Consider the following 12,436-nt stretch of genomic DNA (forward strand, 5'->3'; position numbering starts at 1 on the left):
CATTTTCTTTAAACAGTCTACAAATCTTTTGCTTTAAAAAACACAATCACTCTTTTCAGGACTAAAATTTACTCTTTATTCTCATATTTTTAAGTCAGAAATATTTCAGAATATATAGCAATATAAAAATCACTGGTTCTTTCATGCTGCTTTTCCCAATAATATAGGCAAATATTCTTGCACACTGGTTATGATACCTTACCTTATAAACGTGAAGGGCTGGTCTCAAATAATGAAGTTTCTTGTCGTCAGCATTTGGTAGTGGTTGATGCTATAGTCCAACTCTACTTATATATATGCACTTGGATTAAGCAACAGTGGGTGGCAGTGTTTGATGAATGAGGCAATGCAAATAGCACTAGCTGAATGGGTTAGAATGAGTGGGAGTATATACTATCCCACAGCCAAATCCTAAACAGAGCTTTCAGATTATTTTAACTGCAGCACTTTCAATGAGTTATACTCAGTTAATCATTAATTTTTATGAAACCTCTATGACATGGACTCTAGGTATTGTTTATTGCTCAATGTAGAGTGTACAAGGGCACAGACTTTCATTGTCTTTCTCTTTTCTATTGGGAAGTTGAAAACTTTAGGTAATTTTTTTCTGATTCTAAAAATGATGTATGTGCACTCAGAAAATGGATAAATGGTAGGAAAGCATATATAAGCTATATTTCCTGACATTCTTTTTCCAATACAGAAATACTATGCATATATATTTTTTCATAAAAAATAGAATCTACTGCAAGTATTATTTTGTAAGCTGCTTTTTTGATTTTCCAGTTAATGTCAGAAATATTCTTTTACAGGAAGCATTATAAATAGCTTTCAATCATGTAAGTATACCATAACAAATCTTTTATTGATTAACCCTTTGGCTGTTTCTGTTTTTTTCTTTCTTTTCTTCTTTTCTAATATCACCAGTGTTGCAATTGACATGTGAGTGTGTGTGTGTGTGTGTGTTGTAATTCTTGGTTAACTTTTGTATGTTCATTGGTAGCACAAATTCCTAGTAGCAAGATTGCTGAATCAAGGGGTTTGTGCATCTTACATGTTGATAAGATATTACCCCATTGAATTTCTAGAAGTTTGTATTGGTTTATAGTTTTTTCAATGATCCAGGTGAATGCTCTTTTCACCATTGCCTTAGCAGCAATGGGTGTCATCACCTTTAAAATGTTTGCCTTTCTAGTGGAATTTAAGAAACAAAACAAATGAGCAAAGGCAAAAAAAAGAGAGAGGCAAACCAAGAAACATACTCTTAACTCTAGAGAACAAACTATGGTTACCTACCAGAGGGGAGGTGGGTGGGGGGATGGGTGAAATAGATGATGGGGATTAAGGATGCCATTTGTCATGATAAGAACAGAGTGATGTATGGAAGTGTTGAACCACTGTATTGTACACCTGAAACTAATATTATACTGTATGTTAACTAACTGAACTTTAAATAAATAAAAATTTTTTAAAAATTGCCTTTCTAAAGAGTGGAAAATATCTCATGGTTTTGAATTTTATTTATTTAGTGAAATTAAGCATCTTTTAAACAATGCACTTGTTGTCAATTTCTATAAATTATTGATTTATATGAATTCTTTGTAAAGTAAGAAATGAAACATGTGTTATCTGTGACATGTGTTGAAAAATTTTCCCCAGTACCATTTATCTTTAGACTATTAATGGCATTTTTTTTTGGCCATACATAAATTTTCAAATCTCATGTGGTCAAACTTAATTATTGTTTTAGAATTTCTGGATTTTGTGTCCTGCTTCAAAACACCTCCCCTCCTCTAAAATTATAAATAAATTTATCACACCATTTTCTAAAATTGTATACTACTTAAAACCTAAATCTTTGATCCACTATTACATTTAGTATATAAAGAATAGGATTTTTTTCCGCTCCAGTGCTTATCTCAACCACACATGTAATCCAATTTAGACAAAGTGAAGTTTCATATGTTATGTTGGAACTAGCGTGCAAAGGGCTGTGAATGCAGCAACAAGGAGTTGGAATTTTATCCTGTAACCAACAGGAATCTTTTAAAAGTTTTTTAAGCAAGTGAGAAGTACTATAAAAAATGTGTTTTGTGAATGTAATTTTATGGTTGTGTGAAAGAACATCTGAAGGAATGAAAGAAGAGAAAGATAGGAAACAAAGCCCAGTCAGGAGACTAATTAAAATAGTCCAGGAAAAAGCAGTGAGGGCAGGGACTAGGGCAATGTTAGTGAGGCCAGTAAGGAGGGGATGAAGGTGGTGAGTGCTGCAAGCATTTCAGAAAGTCCTTGAATATTGGCGTGAGAAAGGGCCCCAGAGATCCCTGTTCCAGCTCCGCTAAGTCACTTAGCTCCTTAGTGGCTGAATCAGGATTAGAACCCAAGTTTGACTCTTGGTTCAGGGTTGTGTCCATCACAGAGCCTCCACAGCTCTTTTTGGATGTGTTTGTATTAGCTCTGGACTGGGGAAGTGAGAAGGTGAAGGGAACTGAGGGGGCAGTCAGGTGTTCAGGGTAGGAAACTCAGGTGAAGAGTCCATTTTCAGGTACAGATAATGGTCTGATGTGGGGCAGATGGAGTTTGAGATAAATGAGGAGCAAATATGGAACTTTCAGCACTGAGCTGGAAGTAGGTTGTGGGTGGGTGGGGGAGGCCAGAGTTAGCAATCTGGATTTGCTACATGTAGATTTCAGCATGAGAATTGATGATGTAGGAACAAATGAGATTGTCTCAGCTGAGTGTAGAACAGGAAGAGCAGGCTATGTCTAAATGGAACTATAGGGAATCTTACATTTAAGGGGTAGGAGAAGATAAGGAGTTGGCAAAGAAGACCAGAAAGAGAACCAGAAAAAAGAAGAGTTCATATATTATGAAGTCTAAGAGAGAAAACCATCTCAAAAAGGAACATTTGGTTGATGAGCACTAGTAGACCCAGCTGGAGATTAGAGAACTTGGAGAGAGTCCAGTAAGCATGGGAATCTCCAAGAAACTGCAGTGGATTGCACAATGTGGAGGAGGAACTGAATGAAAGGGAAACAAAGAGAAAATTCTATCTTGACAGTACCACGGAGAAGGGAAGATGCTGGTTACCAGTTAGACAATCTTGGGCAAGTTACTTGATATTTCTAAGCTCTCAGTTTCCTCATAATAATTTTCTTTATAATAATTTGAACTCAGTGGCTCATGGCAAGAATTATGAAGGTATATTTTAAACCGTTGGCACAGTAGCTGGCACATAGCGGGAACTTAATACATGTTTTTATTATTATTATTGATTTTTTTTTATTGGTATATGGTAGTCTTGGGCTTGTTTCAATGTAGAGAGAAAAGGAGAATGAAAAGAGAGAAATGAAATGGAGAAAACTGATATAATAAAGTCCCAGAGGAGACAGAGAGAGGGAAAAGAATACTAGTGGAGGGGTTGGCTTTGAAAAGGAGGACACATACTTCTTTAGAAGAGGAGGAAGAGCAAGAGAATGGGTGAGACGTGAAGTTTTAAGGGACATGAACTTGATAGTCTTGTAAAAATGGCCTGAATCTTCATAAAGTAGGTTGTGAGAAGAGTTATAGAAATTAAGAGAAATAAGTATGAGTTTTAGTTTTTGAGGATAAGTAGTTCCTTGGAGAATGTAAAAAAGAATTTATAAGGGATGGGGAACTACTGTTCGTGGATATTGAGTTTCAGTTTTAGAAGATGAAAAATGTTTGGACATAGGTTGTGGTAATGGTTACTCAATAATATGAATGTACTCCATACCACTGCACTACATACATAAAATGGTTAAAATGATAAATCTTACCACAATTTTAAAAAATGATTTTAAAAAGGATAAAAAAATGGGAGTAGGAGAAGTAGAAAGATGAGGTTGTTTGTAAACCGAGGAATTCCAATGTTCTCTATCTTGGAGGTAGAAACATTCTGATGATAATGGTTGTCAGGATGAGGTTTTGTGGGTGAACTGTGCAAGAGTATTAAAGAGTCATGAAAACAGACACTGGAGTCACCAAGGGTGACATCAGCAGTGGCAACATCAACCAGAAAAGGACATCAGGGTCTCTGTCAACCTGAATGGAAAGAAATTAACATATGTAGAAAATGAGAAGTGTGCCACTTCTCTGTTGGCCTTGGGAAATGGGCACACTTGGAAAAGGGGTGGATTTTGAGAATAGTGGTGTCACCAGGGGAAAGCCACATTTTAGATGATAAAAGGAAATAGAAGAAGCTTTTTAAGAAAAAAGGAGGGAGAGAACATTCCAGATGAAATGTTACACATTTAAATTACAAAAAAAAAAAAAAAAACAACCCCAAACAACTTGAAAGAAGATTTTAATCTATCAAGAAATAATTTCTTACATAGAAATTCATTAGTTGGGGATTCACATCTGAGCAACAACAACAAAAAATGTATGAAGTGTAGTCATTTCCAAAGTTGCAATGTGTGTGTTTTTCTCTGCCCCAAGGAGGCTTCCAGAAACTTATATTCAACAAATATCAAGTGTCCATAACTTGTCAGGGACAATGTATTCCAACAGCATTAATTACTTTCTAGGGCATCAAAGTGTTCATGGGACACTGCATGAAAATTTTCATTTCACTTTGTCTTATTATCTACATCTGATCAACTGGAAAATCATCTGTTGAATCACTAACCACCTCTCATATGTCAGGCAATGCCCTTTGATTAGCAATTTCCCTCTTTTAAAATACCTATACTCTTTATCATGTTAAATCTGTTGGTCTTTTTTTCCTTATTGTGAATTTTACTTTTAAAATAAATTCACTTAATTAGATTGATTTCCTGTGAGGAGGCTTGCTGTTAACAGGCAGAAATAATAAATTTTTATTAAAATACATGTTAATTATGGAAAACTTGGAATATAAAATATTTGATGCCCTAGAAAGTAATTAAATGCTTTGAAAAGAAAGATACCTAGTAATCATTGTAAGGAAATTCTGCCCTCCTAAGATCCAAAGGTCCCAAATGATGCTGGATTTGCACCTATCTGTACTACAGCAGAGTGCTGCCTAGTAATGGTAACAGTAATAACTAATACTTCTCTAGTGCTGGGCTAGGTGCGGGGGGTATAGTAGTGAACAAAGCAAACTTTCTCCTGCCCTCCTGGAGTTTACTTTCTTTGGGGAGATAGATATGGAGCAAATAATCACACAAATAATTCATTTAGAAACAATGATAAATAAGAACTAGGCTGGTAAAGAAGATAAAGAGTAGTACTAAAGTAGTGTAGTCACAGAAGATGGCATTTATGCTGTACACCAAGGGTGTGAAGAATCTATGGAAGAGAGGGGACAGAGGGTGCCTTCTAGACAGAGAAAACCCTAAGGGCAAGGGCCCTGACAGAACTTGTAGTATTTAGGGAGTTGAGCAGGCTAGTGTGGCTGGAACACAGTGGGCAATCAGGAGAGTATAATGTAACGGGTTGGTGATGGAAAGGGACAGAAGCCGGGTAGGGCTGGGCTGTGGAAGCCAGAGGAAGGAGCTTAGATTTTATTCAAAATGCAGTGGGAAGCCAAGGAAGGGTTTTAAATAATATGGGATGTGATTTGAGTTTTGTTTTTAAAAGAGTGCTCTGGCTGCCATATGAGGAACAGATAGAGGGCAGTAAGAGGGAAGGAATGAAATCATCAAGGAGTCTGCATTAGTTCAAGCTCTTAATAATGACGGTGATGGTGATGATGGTGATAATGGTGATGGCAGTTACAGTGTCTTGGCCATCTTCTGTGGGCCAAATGCTTTATAGATACTATCTCTGTCACCATGACCATGGTATTTGAGTATGATTGCCTTCATTTTAGAGATAAGGAAATAGAGATTAAATAAATGTCTTAGTAAGTAGCAAAGCTAGGATCTGAACTCAAATCCATCTGGTTCTTTCTCTTATTCCATGGGAACCATTGTTAGAATGAGGTGTAATTAAAATCCTGGACTTGAGGGTCCATTCCTCACCTTGTCAAGCTTACATGCTCTTGCATGGGCAGAGAATCTATGAAGGTATGGTGCAATTATACAAACCCATTGTTGGGTCCTAGAAAATTACTGGAAGGAGAGAGTGTCCCCAGACTTGTCCTGGTCTGTAGGAGGGAGAGGAAATGGGGAGTATGACTAAGTTCGGCAACACTATATGACTTCATTCTGGGAGATTTTATAGGGGAGCAGAACAGAGAGGGTGAGATGGGAGAGTGATCACATTACCTTCTGTTCCCTTGGGTATACTGGTTTCACTTCTTTCTTGGGGGAGATCAGAAAAAGTGATGTGGAAGAAAAGGAGGTGGAAGTTTGGGGAACAATGAGATAGCATTGTCCTTACTCAAACTGAATCACTTCCTGTCCCTGAGTCTCTGACACTCTGAAAGTTTCTACATGCCCCTTACCTGGACCCAGGGAGAACATTTCTCCCAGAGAGAGGAAGCACTACAAAGAAATTTGGCAAATCAATGTGTGACTCAAGCCAAACCCCTGTGAGAGGAGGGTAGGGATGTTATGAGTTTTTAGGAAAACTTTTTTTTTGTTCTTCACTTAATATTTATAAAGTACGTCTATGCTTTCCCACAGTTTTCCTGGACTCATTCTTACCCAGTCATTTTTATTCACTGGCACTACCTGACCCTTCAACCTTTCTAATGTCACACAACACCACCTCCCCCCACTGTTCATTTTGTACCCACTGGACTGCTTACTGTTACTCAATTCAGCACACACTTGCACACCTCCATGCTTTTGCTCAAGCTTTTCCTCTTGCTAGAGATGCCTTTTCTTCTTTGTCTGGGAAACTTATATTTAACCCTTAGAGCCCAATTTCAATGCCTTTGTTTCCCTAACTACCCACAATCAAGCAGAATTTATTGCTTCTTTTCTTACTTGCTTATCACATCCAAGTATACTCAATTTCCTCTCTCCTCTGCTGGACTACTAGCTCCTTGGGAACAAGGGTTGTACCTTAGTCATCTTTGTTTCCCAAGCAATCATTGATAGCAGGCACCCAGTAAATATTGTGTACTTTGGATCTGTCCTTGCAAAATCCCTACATACTAGGTAAGGCAGGTATTACCCACTGAACAGATGTGGAGGCCCTGTCCAAATCCCCAACTGAGTGGTAAAGCTAAAACTGTGGATTGAGCACTGTGGAATATGGCATAACTACAAAATGACAGTTTTATATGACTTAGCTAATAGAACTCAGGTCTTCTTGTTCCTGGGTCAATGTTCTTTCTAAATCATTTAAAGAAGCTGACTTTCTGTTTGGCCTATGGCCCTATGGTTTTAGTGTGACCAAACATTTCGAATTGTTCAGTTCAGTGTGTTGTTTTATTCCCCTCCAGTGTGCTTCCCCATGCCTCACATACTTTGGAGACCTAGCTATGTGTTGAACCAAATTTTTAATGATTTTTGAAGAAGCAGAGGTAGAATGACCTCCATTCCCAAGCTTAGACTCAGCGTTTGCTTCCTCCCTGCAGGGCTCTTCAGCTCTTTAGGTCTTAGTTTCCTCATCTCAAAAATGAAGAGGTTGCATGAAAGCCAGGGTCTTCCTATCCCTTTGACTCTTTCTTGTGCTCCTATACAGGCTCCCACTTCAGCCCCTTCCTTCCCCTTTCCCTGGGCCTGCTACTTCAATACCAGCAGCTGCACCAGCCTTGCCCCACAAAAGATGTCATTCTCAGAAAAATGCACAAGCTCTGCCTCAGCCCTGTGCCCCCTCCTCTCTTTCACTACCTCACAGCAGATAGGATGACAAGGTTTGACAAGGGGGGAATTAAGTAACCTGGAGTCATGTCTTAGGCAAAGGCAGATCTGAAATCCAGGTAAGCCATGGACTTGGCTACATTCTGTCTTAGGGCAAAATGACAAAGAAAAAGAAAGTCTATAGAGTTTGTAGTATATATATATATATATATGGATTTGGGAAACTTTTAAGTGTTAGAGGAAAGCAATATATGGGAAAGAAACAACATGGAACAAACAGGTCTTTGGTTTTAGTTTAATTCTGAAGTTTAAAGTTGACATAATTTTTTTCTTTTACTTACAGTTTTTTTTTTAAGTAAAACTGGACAAGTAATATACAAACTATGGATTAAGGAAAAATTCAGTGGAGCATAAAAAATTTAGTAGGACTATGCAGAGTTAAATAATAAAAGTTCTTCTGTGTTTTTAAAAATTTACCTTTATATAGTATTTACCAAGTATTGTACTAAGTGCCAAGTATTGTACTAAGTGCTTTATATATTTAACTCCTTCAATCATCACAACAATTTCATCAGGGAGGTACTATTATTTTCCCTATTTTATATGAGAAAACTGGGGCACAGAAAGATCAAGTAACTTGCCCAGGGATCCATGGCTAAAACCTGAAGCAAATATTTTCAGAATTCATGAGGTGCTCTAGAAAGAGGTGGAGGAATCTAAACCTCTTGGGTTTCAGGTCTTCCTGCCTATCCCCCACATCCAGAGCAGAAACTCCTTGTCCATACTTGGTTTCTGCTTAAAGTTTACTTGGTCAAAAAAGTTTTGCTGTAAGAAAACAAATTGAAGTTTTGAGAATATGGCGTAAATCCCTGCCATTTGGATTATTTAACCCTGTAAAGGGAGAGTGAAACTAAAGCCCAGTTCATATGCCATCATTGGTCATCTAGTTGATGAGTAGATTTAGCAGCATCATAAGAAATCATTGCAGTTTAAGGTTGGAAGAGGGAATTCTCAAAACTTTGTCAGGAGTAGAAACCTTGTCTGAAAAAGAAATATTGCAAAGAACCCCAAGAAATTTTTAAAAATCAGTAATTTATTAATTTATTAATACAAATATGGTTTTAATTTAAATTTTAATATTTGCTCATTATAAAGTTAATTAGTCAGAGACTTTGTTTTCAGCATAATGGTGGATTAGTTACCATGACAAGTCCTTCTGACAAAAAGAACTAAAATCTTGAAAGAAATCTTTTATTTTATTTATTTTTTATTTTTTTTAAAGATTTTATTTATTTATTTGAGAGAGAGAGAATGAGAGAGAGAGAACACCTGAGAGGGGATAGGGTCAGAGGACGAAGCAGACTCCCTGCTGAGCAGGAAGCCCGATGCAGGACTCGATCCAGGGACTCCAGGATCATGACCCGAGCCGAAGGCAGTCGCTTAACCAACTGAGCCACCCAGGCGCCCCTTGAAAGAAATCTTTTAAAAAATCTTTTCAAAACTCATTGTTGAACTACAGGGAAAGTTAGTGTTCAAAATACTGGGAGGCAAGAAATCTTGGCTTTTTCCTAAAGTTGTCTGCTAAATGCTAGAGACAGGGTAGACAACTACATGAAATACAGGGCCCAGGAGATAAAGCCCAGGATATGCCTAACATGGGGATTCTAATAATGCATGGCTTAAACCTGAACACCCAAAGGGCTGCACTTGCAGTGTAAGGGTGATTGAGATAAATAAACCTCACTTGCAGAAGGGCACCACTAGGAAGTTTGTTTGAACTCAACTCTGGCACTGGATAGAAAGAAAACCATTCTTCTGAGGATTTCTCTCCTCATGAAAAGTCAGACCTCATATGGGTTTGCAGTCTGAAATCACACTACCTGTGTGTTTCCAAAAGTCTGAAATAGAGAATTAAATATAAAATGGTTTTAGGTTGGTAATTCCTCAAGAAAAATGGGAAAGGCAAACACAAGTCTTATCTTGAACTTAGCTGCAGCCCAAGCCAGAGTATTCATTTACACACAAAAATTTCCAGGGCAAATGAGTAGTTTGCTGTCAAAGTTTATAAAACAAACAGGAATACTGGTGAGAAGCACAGAAGGAACAGACAGCAGAAACCAACCTGCAAAGTTGGTGTATGTATTAGAACAATCAAGAATGACATATAAAACACCTGATTTTAATATCTTTAGATAGAGTTCTAAAAATATTGAAAACAGGAACAAGGAAAAATTCAATTGGGAGAAGATCCAAATAGAATCTCTAGAAATAAAAAATGTAATATTGAAATTAAAACTTCATTAAACAGCAGATTAAATAGCAGATCAGACATAGTGAACTAGATAGAGTCAGTGAAAGAGAAAATATATCTGAAGATATTCTTTGGAATACAATTCAAAGATACATAGAGATGGAAAATATGGAAAAGGGGGTGAGAAACTTGGAGGACAGATAATGTGTATCTATTTGGAATTTTGGAAGGGAATGATAAAATACGGAAGGGAAAATATTTGAAGGTATAAAGACCGAGAACTTCCAAAATCATTCAAAGACTCCAATTTTCAGATCTAAGAATCCCAAGCAAGTTAAAAAATGAAAGAAATCCATATTTTGATATATTAATTATGAAACTGCAGAACATTGAAAAAAGAGAGAAGGTGAGGAAAATGAAGCTATTGGGGTGAGGAAAAAGAAAATTTTGATTGGGTTTATGGATGGATGGTTGTTAGTCTTAGAGTAGTCCCCACTTTCACAAACCTGTGAAATTAACATTAGGTATCTTTGGAACCATTAAGGGCAGATCTTCACTCAAAGTCACATAGGGAGTGGGTACATGGTGGAGTCAGGACCAGAACTCTGGTCTCCCAACTCACAAAGTGGTAGCTGTCACTGCTCTTTCCTCTCTACCCTGCTGCTGTTTCTTTAAGATATTAAACAATAGCAAAGAATAACAAAGTGTGAAGAAAGCACAGGCAACAGTTTCAGTTTATCAGGGAAGTTTTCGGCACTGTCCTTATGTATCATATGTGGAATTTAATAACTATTTTAATACATTCTTACACAGTACAGTGTCCCATCTCTAGGAACCGATGAAGCTGCTCAGTTTTCCAGGTGGGGGTAAGGAACATAGCCCTGTTTCCTTTAAGCTTATAAAATAATGTGAGGGTAGAATGAGAAAGGTTTTAGAAGATGTAATTAAAGCAGAGTCACAGAAAATAGTTCTGGCACAGCATTCTGTATAGGTGGCAGAAGAACAAGTGGAGATAGATGCATGGAGATAGATGCAAAATCTCAATCTGGAGAAAGGCTTTGCTGAGAAATACACATAGAGAAAGCAGGTATCAAGCCACAGCATGTGTATATACCTGAGTCACTAAGTCATAAATCAGTACTCAAAACTGGAGATGAAATACAATCTGTTTTGCTTCAGTTCACTGCCTTAGACCTGGATTGTTTTACTTTCTAAAAAGTTTATTTATACTGAGATCCACAAAGGAAGACAATCTGCAAGGGTTTTGTCTCAAGACAAATCATTTGTATATATATCAAAATCTATCATCTCTGTTCATGAAAAGATAATAATTGCATTTAGGTATATGTATGTATGCAAGAATTATTTCTGAGTCTTGCCTAATTCTCTACAAATATATACCAACATGTGTAAGAACATCTGGAATTAGCAACAATAGAAGCAAAATAGATTGCTTAACCAAGAATGAAAACTTGCACATTACTGTTAGTTTTGACTCTGGGGATAGTGCCCAGACTACAAAGCCTGAAGTACTTTAATATTTGTATAATTTGAAATCCTAAAAAGGATACAATTCTTTGGGAAGTATCCTAAATTTTATCAGGTAACTTGCTGTTTGTTTTTTAAGAGAAACATGAGATTTTTAGACAAGCAAAGATTTAAATTTTGAAGCTCATCTTCAGAGTAGAATGTAATATATATCTTTAAATTGGCTCACTTGTAAAAAGACAGGCTTGGGTATGGTACATATTTCAACTACATAAAACATTGAAGAGGAGAAATTTATTCCAGATACCACCAATATATATTTAAAGCCAGTGAAAGTATACCTAACTTCAATTTCCAGTGCACAAGGATGCCACTTAGATACTTCAAGAATTGATCCTGGGAGCTAGCAGGCTTTGGAAAACTAAGGAATAACAAGACGAATTTCTAAAAGGATGAGCCATATATTTATGGAAATGGGGAAAGAGGAGCTCTAGTCTCTAAAATTTAAAAGCAAGAGAAGACAGCCTGAAGCAGCAGCTGAGGTAACAAAACTTTGTATTGGTGGAAGATAAATGTAGCAGACCTCCTTTAAAAATAAAAACCTTATAAAAAAAAGTTTTTAAGAGTGGAGATCAACTACTGGTTAGTGAAGTGCTTGCTAATTATATTATGAAGACTAAAGATAAGTTTCAAAAATAGATATAAAAAGATAAGTTTCAAAAGGTAAGTTTCAGGCTTCTGACACCCAACCAGAAGGTAAGAATTGTCCTTGTGCTAAAAACACAAACCAGTCAGCCAGTCAGCCTTTATTTTGATGTCACATGTAAAACCTTAATATGATCTGTTTTATCAATGGTTGTGATAGGGGTGCCTGGGTGGCTCAGTTGGTTAAGTGTCTGCCTTCAGCTTGGGTCATGGTCCTGGGATTGAGCCCCACATCAGGCTCCCTGCTCAGCAAGGAGTCTCTTCTTCTTCAGTCCCTCCCCCTTGCTCGTGC

General features: G+C 37.1%; 1 protein-coding gene across 4 annotated transcripts in view; it reads right to left on the minus strand.

Moving 5' to 3' along the window:
* Window positions 1–12,436, minus strand: part of IL33 (interleukin 33) — a 39,464-nt gene that overhangs the window by 14,316 nt on the left and 12,712 nt on the right. The gene's annotated exons all lie outside the window — the stretch shown is intronic.

This window comes from Mirounga leonina, unplaced genomic scaffold (genome assembly GCF_011800145.1).
Source record: "Mirounga leonina isolate KUSES-001 unplaced genomic scaffold, KU_Mleo_1.0 Mir_447, whole genome shotgun sequence".
NCBI lineage: Eukaryota > Metazoa > Chordata > Mammalia > Carnivora > Phocidae > Mirounga > Mirounga leonina.